Genomic DNA, 9385 nt, shown 5'->3' with positions numbered 1-9385 from the left:
AGTTCCAGAAAAACATCTATTTCTGCTTTATTGGCTACACCAAAGCCTTTGACTGTGTGGATCACAATAAACTGTGGAAAATTCTGAAAGAGATGGGAATACCAGACCTCCTGATCTGCCTCTTGATAAATCTGTATGCAGGTCAGGGAGCAACACTTAGAACTGGATATGGAGCAACAGACTGGTTCCAAATAGGAAAAGGAGTACGTCAAGGCTGTATATTGTCACCCTGATTATTTAACTTCTATGCAGAGTACATCATGAGAAATGCTGGACTGGAAGAAGCACAAGCTGGAATCAACATTGCTGGGAGAAATATCAATAACCTCAGACATGCAGATGACACCACCCTTATGGCAGAAAGTGAAGAGGAACTAAAAAGCCTCTTGATGAAAGTGAAAGTGGAGAGTGAAAAAGTTGGCTTAAAGCTCAACATTCAGAAAACGAAGATTATGGCATCTGGTCCCATCACTTCATGGGAAATAGATGAGGAAACAGTGAAAACAATGTCAGACTTTATTTTTCTGGGCTCCAAAATCACTGCAGATGGTGACTGCAGCCATGAAATTAAAAGACACTTACTCCTTGGAAGAAAAGTTATGACCAACCTAGATAGTATATTGAAAAGCAGAGACATTACTTTGTCAACAAAGGTCCATCTAGTGAAGGCTATGGTTTTTCCTGTGGTCATGTATGGATGTGAGAGTTGGACCGTGAAGAAAGCTGAGTACTGAAGAACTGATGCTTTTGAACTGTGGTGTTGGAGAAGACTCTTGAGAGTCCCTTGGACTGCAAGGAGATCCAACCAGTTCATTCTGAAGGAGATCAGCCCTGGGATTTCTTTGGAAGGAATGATGCTAAAGCTGAACCTCCAGTACTTTGGCCACCTTATGGGAAGAGTTGAATCATTGGAAAAGACTGATGCTGGGGGGGGATTGAGGGCAGGAATAGAAGGGGACAACAGAGGATGAGTTGGCTGGATGGCATCACTGACTTGATGGATGTGAGTCTGAGTGAACTCCGGGAGTTGGTGATGGACAGGTAGGCCTAGCGTGCTGCGATTCATTGGGTCGCAAAGATTCAGACACGACTGAGCAACTGAACTGAACTGAATATTCCATTGTGTATATGTACCATAACTTTTTTATCCATTCATCTGTCAGTGGACATCTAAGTTGCTTTCATGTTCTAGCTATTGTAAATAGTGATGCAATGAACAATGGGATACATGTATCTTTTTCAATTTTGGTTTCCTCAGGGTTTATGCCTAGGAATGGGATTGATGAGTCATATGGTGGTTTTAGTCCTAGCTTTTAAAGGAATCTCCATACTGTTCCATTGTGGCTGTATCAATTTACATTCCCACCAATAGTGCAGGAGTGTTGCCATTTCTCCATACCCCCTCCAGCATTTATTGTTTGTAGACTTTTTGATGATGGCCATTCTGACCAGTGTAAGGTGAAATCTCATTATGGATTTGATTTGCATTTCTCTAATAATGATTTCGATTTGCATTTCTCTAACAATGAACAATATTGAGCATCTCTTCATGTTTTTGTTAGGCATCACTATGTCTTCTTTAGCAAAATGTCTATTTAAGTCTTTTTCCCACTTTTTGATTGGGTTGCTTGTTTTTCTGGCATTGAGTTGTATGAGCTGCTTGTATATTTTGGAAATTAATCCTTTGTCAGTAGTTTCATTTGCTATTATTTTCTCCCATTCTGAGGGTTTTCTTTTTACCTTGCTTATAATTTCCTTCGCTGTGCAAAAGCTTGTTGTTTTTGTGTCCATTACTCTAGGAGATGGGCCATAGAGGATCTTGCTTTGATTTATGTCAGCAAGTGTTCTGCCTATGTTTTCCTCTAAGAGTTTTATAGTTTCTGATCTTACATTTTAGTCTTATTCAAATATGAGTTTATCTTTGTGTATGGCATTAGTAAGTGCTCTAATTTCATTCTTTTACATGTAGCTGTTCAGTTTTCCCAGCACCATTTATTGAAGAGGCTGTCTTTGCCCCATTGTATATTCTTGCCTCCTTTGTAAAAAATAAGGTACCCATAGATGCATGGGTTTATTTATGGGCTTTCTATCTTGTTCCACTTGTCTATATTTCTGTCTTTGTGCCAGTACCATACTTTCCTGATGACCATTGCTTTGTAGTGTAATCTGAAGGCAGGAAGATTGATTCCTCCAGCTGCATTCTTCTTTCTCAAGATTGCTTTGGCTTCGGGGTCTTTTGTATCTCCATATAAATTGTAAAATTTTGCTCTAGTTCTGTGTAAAATGCCATTGGTAATTTGATAGGGATTGCATTGAATCTGTAGATTATGTTTAGTAGTATAGTCATTTTCACAGGATTGAGTCTTCCTACCCAGGAACATGGAATATCTCTCTGTTTATGTCGTCTTTGATATCTTTTTTCAGTGTCTTATGATTTTCTGTGAACCGTTCTTTTGTCTCCTCAGGTAAGTTTATTCCTAGATATTTAATTCTTTTTGTTGCAATGGTGATTGGGGTTGATTCCTTAATTGCTCTTTCTGATTTTTCATTGTTAGTATATAGAAATGCAAGTGATTTCTGTGTACTTATTTTGTATCCTGCAACTTTGCCAAATTCACTGGTTATCTCTAGTAATTTTCTGGTACTATCTTTAGGGTTTTCTATGTAAAGTATCATGTTATCTGCAAACAGTGAGAGCTTTACTTCTTTTGTGATCTGGATTCCTTTTATTTAGTTTTCTTTTCTTATTGCTATAGCAAGGAATTCCATAACTATGTTGAATAATAGTGCTGAAAGTGGACACTCTTGTTTTGTTCCTAATCTTAAGGGGAATGCTTTCAGTTTTTCCACCATTGAGAATAATGTTTGCTGTGGGCTTATGATATATGGCCTTTACTATGTTGAGGTAGGTTCCTTCTATGCCCATTTTTTGAAGAGTTTTAATCATAAATGGGTGCTGAATTTAGTTAAAGGCTTTTTTCTGCATCTGTTGAGATGATCATATGGTTTTTATCTTTCAATTTGTTAATATGGTATATCACATTGATTGAATTGCACATATTGAAGAATCCTTGCATTCCTGGAATAAACCCAGCTTGATCATGGTGTATGAGCTTTTTGATGTGTTACTGAATTCTGTTTGCTAAAATTGTGTTGAGGATGTTTGCATCTATGTTCATCAGTGATATTTGCCTGTAGTTTTCTTTTTTGTGTGTTGTCTTTGTCTGGTTTTGGTATCAGGGTGGCCTTGTAGAATTAGTCTGGAAGTGTTCCTTCTTCTGCAATTTTTTGAAAGAGTTTTAGAAAGACAGGCATTAGCTCTTCTCTAAATGTTTGATAGAATTCTCCTGTGAAGTTGTCTGGTCCTGGGCTTTTGTTTTTGGGGAGATTTTTGATCACAGCTTCAAATTTCAGTGCTTGTAATTGGGTTGTTCATAATTTATATTTCTTCCTGGTTCAGTCTTGGAAGACTGAACTTTTCTAAGAATCTGTCCGTTTCTTTCAGGTTATCCATTTTATTGCCATATAGTTGTTCATAATAGTCTCTTATAAGCCTTTGTATTTCTGCATTGTCTGTTGTAACCTCTCCTTTTTCATTTCTAATTTTATTGATTTGATTCTTCTCTCTTTTTTTCTTGATGAGTCTGGCTAAAGGCTTGTTAATTTTGTTTATCTTCTCAAAGAACCAGCTTTTAGTTTTATTAATCTTTACTATTATTTCTTTCATTTCTTTTTCATTTATTTCTTCCCAGATCTTTTTGATTTCTTTCATTCTACTAATTTTGGGAGTTTTTTTGTTCTCCTTTTCCAGTTTTTCTAGGTGTAAAGTTATGTTGTCTATCGATGTTTTTCTTGTTTCTTGAAGTAAGATTGTATTTCTATAAACTTCCTTCTTTGGACTGCTTTTGCTGCATCCCATAGGTTTTGAGTTGTCATGTTTTCATTGTCATTTATTTCTAGAAATGTTTTGATTTCCATTTTATTTTCTTCAGTAACCTGTTGGTTGTTTAGAAATGTGTTGTTTAATCACCATGTGTTTGTGTTTCTTACAGTTTTTTTCTTGTAATTAATATCTATTCTGATAGCATTGTGGTCAAATAAAATGCCTGATATGATTTCAATTTTATTAAATCTACTGAGGTTTGATCTGTGACCCAAGATGTGGTCTATCCTGGTTAATGTTGCATGTGCACTTGAGAAGAAGGTGTATTCTTCTGCATTTGGATGGAATGTCATAAAGATATCAATGAAATCCATCTCATGTAATGTATCATTTAAGACTTGTGTTTCCTTATTAATGTCCTGCTTTGATGATCTGTTCACTGGTGTGAGTGGGGTGTTAAAGTCTCCTACTATTATTGTGTTACTGTCAACTCTTCCTTTTAGTCTGTTCATATGTGTCTTATGTATTGAGGTGCTCCTATGTTGGGTGCATAGGTATTTACAATTGTTATGTCTTCCTCTTGGATTGATTCCTTGATCATGTCTATCTTGCCTGATATGAGGATTGCTACTCCAGCTTTCTTTTGCTTCCCATTTGCATGGAATATATTTTTCCCTCCTCTCACTGTCAGTCTATATGTGTCTTTAGGTCTGAAGTGGGTTTCTTGTAGACAGCATATATGTGGGTCTTGTTTTTGTATCCATTCAGCCAGTTTGTGTCTTTTGGTTTTAACATTTAATCCATTTACCTTTAAAGTAATTATTGATATATATGTTCCTATTGCCATTTTCTAATTATTTGGGAATGATTTTGTAGATCTTTTATCATTTCTTGTATTTCTTGACTATATATAAGTCTGTTTAGCATTTGTTGTAAAGCTGGTTTGGTGGTACTAAATTCTCTTAACTTTTCCTTGTCTGAAAAGCTTTTTATTTCTCCATCAATTTTGAATGAGATCCTTGCCAGGTACAGTCATTCAGTACTATAAATGTATCCTGTCATTCCCTTCTGGCCTGCAGAGTTTCTGCTGAAAGATCAGCTGTTAAGCATATGGGGTTTCCCTTGTATGTTACTTGTTGCTCCTCCCTTGCTGCTTGTAATATTCTTTCTTTGTGTTAGTCTTTGTTAGTCTGATTAGTGTGTTTCTTCTTGGGTTTATCCTGTATGGGACTCTTCGTGCCTCTTGAACTTGGTTGACTATTTCCTTTTCCATGTTGGGGAAATTTTCAAGTAAAATGTCTTCAAAAATTTTCTCATACACTTTCTTTTTTTTTTTCTTCTTCTGAGACCCCTGTAATTCGAATGTTGGTGCGTTTGATATTGTCCCAGATGTCTCTGAGACTATCCTCAGTTCTTTTAATTCTTTTTACTTTATCCTGGTCTTCAGAAGTTATATGCACATTTTTATCTTCCAGCTCACTGATATGTTCTTCTGCTTCAGATATTCTGCTATTGATTCCTTTTGGAGTATTTTTAATTTCAGTAATTGTGTTGTTTGTCTCTGCATGTTTATTCTTTAATTCTTCTAGGTCTTTCTTAATTGATTCTTGCATTTTATCCATTTTGTTTTCAAGGTTTTTGATCATCTTTACTACCATTATTCTGAATTCTTTTTCAGGTAGTTTACCTATTTCCTCTTCATTTATTTGGACTTCTGTGTTTCTAGTTTGTGCCTTCATTTGTGCAGTATTTCTCTGCCTTTTAATTTTTTTTTTTTTTTAACTTACTGTGTTTGAGGTCTCCTTTTCTCAGGCTTCAAGGTTGAATTCCTTCTTCCTTTTGTTTTTTGCCCTCCTAAGGTTAGTCCAGTGATTTGTGTAAGCTTCATTTAGGGTGAGATTTGTGCTGAGTTTTTGTTTGTTTGTTTTCCCTCTGATAGGCAAGGCTGAGTGAGGTGGTACTCCTGTCTGCTGATGATTTGGTTTGTATTTTTGTTTTGTTTGTTGTTCAGATGAGGTGTCCTGCACAGGGTGCTACTGGTGGTTGGGTGATGCCAGGTCTTGTATTCCAGTGGTTTTCTTTGTGTGAGTTCTCACTATCTGATGCCCCCGTAGGTTTAGTTCTCTTGTATTCTAGGGTCTTGGAGTCAGTGCTCCCACTCCAAAGGCTCGGGGGTTGATCTTGAGTTTTGCGTGGGTCTATATATTCTTTTCCACTGGTGAGGTACTCCTGTCTGCTCTCAGCTGTTGTTCTGCATGCACTTCTGTGTCTGAAGATGTATTCCTGATGTATCCGTGGAGAGAGATGTACTCCATGTCCACCTCCTCCTTCACCATCTTGTTCTCTCTGTTTAATTTATTTTTAATTTGAGTATAATTGCTTTTCAATGTTGTGTTGGTTTGTCATAACAACAATGTGAATCAGCCATAGGTATACATATGGCCCCTTCCTCTTAAATCTCCCTCTCACCTCCCACTCTATCCCACCCCTTTAGGTTGTCGCAGAGCACTGGGTTGAGTTCCCTGTGTTATACAGCAACTTCCCACTAGCTATCTATTTTACACATGGTAAAGTGTATGTTTCCTTATTGTTATGTTTCAATGCTACTCTCTCAATTCGTCCCACCTTCTCCTTCCCTTGCTGTGCCCACAAATCTGTTGTCTATGTCTGCATCTCTATTCCTGCCCTGGAAATAGTTTCATCAGTACAATTGTAGATTTTAGGATGATGGCCATTCTGATTGGTATGAAGTGATACCTTATAGTTTTGATTTGAATTTCTGTAATAAAGAGCAAATTGAGCATTTTTTCATAAGAATGTTTTTTAACTTATCATAAGAGGGAGGTAAATAAAAGGAATTTACTCAAATGAAAGCCAATGGTGAAACATAGTGGAATGATAAAGTGAAGTAAAAGAGGGAGAGTCAGCTGTAAGACGAGAGTGACAAACTTCATTTCTTGAAATAGAGAGCTTCGAAAAATCCAAAGGTCTATTCAAATGCTAGGTGGAGTTTACCTTGGATTGATTTTTTTTGTTGTTGCTAGATAAGGCTTTTATCAAACTTACAGTTTACCATTTTTTCCCCCAGTTATTTCACTGTGGTAAAATACAAACAACATAAAATATGCAATCTTATCCATTGTTAAGTGTACAGTTCAGTGGTATTAAAATATTCTTAATGTTGTGTGACCATCAACACCATGCACCTCCACAATTCTTTTCCTCTCTTAAAAGTGCAGCTCTATATCCTTTAAACTCCTCATTTACCCTCCCCACTGCTCCTGGCTGTGGGGCTCCTGGCCACCATTGCCTTACTTTCTGTATCTATGGATCTATGATCTGAACTACTCTAAGTACATCATGAAAGTGGAGTCATACACTCACTTGTGTGTTTCTTTTTAATTTTAAATTTATTTATTTTTAAATTGAAGGATAATTGCTTTACAGAATTGTGTTGGTTTCTGCCGGGCTCACCTGTGATTTTGAGAGTGGCTTATTTTACTCAGCATAATGTCCTCAGGACTTGTCCATGTTGTAGCATGTGTCAGAATTTTCTCTTTAAAGAACTCCATATTCTGCTTATCCATTCATCTGTTTATGGACATTCGGATTGCTTCCACATTTCAGTTATTGTGAGTAATCCTGTTATAAACATGGTTGTACCAAATATCTCTTTGCTGCTCTGCTTTCAGTTCTTTTGGGTATATTCCCAGAAGTGGAATTGCTGGATCATATGGTAATTCCATTTTTAATTTTATAAGGAACACCCAGAAGGTTTTCCACAGTAGTTGCACTGTTTTATATTCTCACTGACATTTTCCCACATCCTTATCAAGAACTTATTTTCTGTTTTTTTGATAGTAGCCATCCTAAGTGGGTATGAGGTAGTGTGTATCAGTATTCTTGCCTGGAAAATCCCATGGGTGGAGGAGCCTGGTAGGCTGCAGTCCATAGGGTCACTAAGAGTCTGACATGACTGAGTGACTTCACTTTCACTTTCATGCATTGGAGAAGGAAATGGCAACCCACTCCAGTGTTCTTGCCTGGAGAATCCCAGGGACGGCGGAGCCTGGTGTGCCATCTATAGGGTCGCACAGAGTCGGACTGAAGCAACTTAGCAGCAGCAGCAGCAGTATCAAATTTTGAATCTCATCCTCCAGACTCTCACATGGAAAGTGACCATAAGGTAAAATCCCCTGGTAAATTTCCAGGAATAAGAGAATATGGCAAGTTCTTCACAATTTTATCTTCAGAAAAAGTGAAGGAAAGTAAAATGTATGGCATTTTTGCAGTGATCCTTCGGTCAACCAAAACTGAGCCTCTGAAAATGTCAGGCATTAGCTAGGTGCTTAAGATACAAAAGTGTTCTCATGGCACTTACAGTTGGAGAGGTATTGGAAAGTATGTTTTTCTTCTCAAAAGTTCAGGTGAAATTGAAACCTGCTTTGAGTTAAAGGAATCAGTCTTTTTCTTAATAAACAATTTTGTGAATAACAGACCAGTGAAACTCACCTAATTTCAAAGAACACCAAGATAGTAATTAAACCATGCATGAAATCATTAATATCCATACAGCATGTGGATTACTGTGAATATTGTACTAAACCAGAAAGACTGGAGTAAGACAAAAATTAATCTTTTAATCTGCTCAGGGAGTTTTTTCCCCTAAAGATAGTTAAATTGAGGATATTTAGAATATAAATAATATAATACTCAAATTAGAACTGAGACATTAAACATTTTAAAATTTAGTAATAATTAAATAGTGAAGATAATGTCAAAATGATTATAGGTACAGATAATTTTTATGACTAAAATTGAGAGAAATGCTGAGATCAATTATATTAAGTGATTGTTGATCTGCTGGGATAAGACTTGAAAACTGGGTCTAAATCATGTTGTAAAAAGACATATATATACTTTTTTTTTTAAATCACCCAAGTGTATGTATTTTAATAGGAAAAAAACAGAATTTGACTTTTGTTGAGTTCTCAAATGATTTTTCATCTGTTTTAATAGATGATTTAGGTCCTAGAGTGTGGTGGTAAATATTTAATAACCTGCTCACTCACTGTTTGTAAGGAAAAAAAAAAAAGCTCTGACTTGTGACATTTGCCAAATTTCCATGATATATATTCTCCCACCATGGCTGATTTCAGGCTACCAGTTGAATGTCAAGGAAATGTGGTGTTGAGAAGAAATAACACATAGTAGGCTCTTTGAAGCCAGTATGAGCCAGTTCTCACACACCTTGGCTCATGTCTTAAATGACATCAGAAGTCAAGAGTGACTTGGTGAAAAACATCACAAGCTGAATAAACCTGACAAATAGTGCAATCTATTCTTTCAGGCAACAAACTTCAAAGTCAGAGAGCTAAAAGAACAGTTCAATTTATGATTTTCAAACACATCCTTTAAAGAGTACCAGATAAGATATTTAGCTTCCTGATGGCTCAGTTGGTAGAGTCTGCCTGCAATGTGGGAGACCCAGGTTTGATCCCT

Source organism: Bison bison, unplaced genomic scaffold (genome assembly GCF_000754665.1).
Source record: "Bison bison bison isolate TAMUID 2011002044 unplaced genomic scaffold, Bison_UMD1.0 scf7180017864370, whole genome shotgun sequence".
Lineage (NCBI taxonomy): Eukaryota > Metazoa > Chordata > Mammalia > Artiodactyla > Bovidae > Bison > Bison bison.
The sequence above is the reverse complement of the archived record's forward strand: the minus strand, read 5'-3'. Positions refer to the sequence as shown.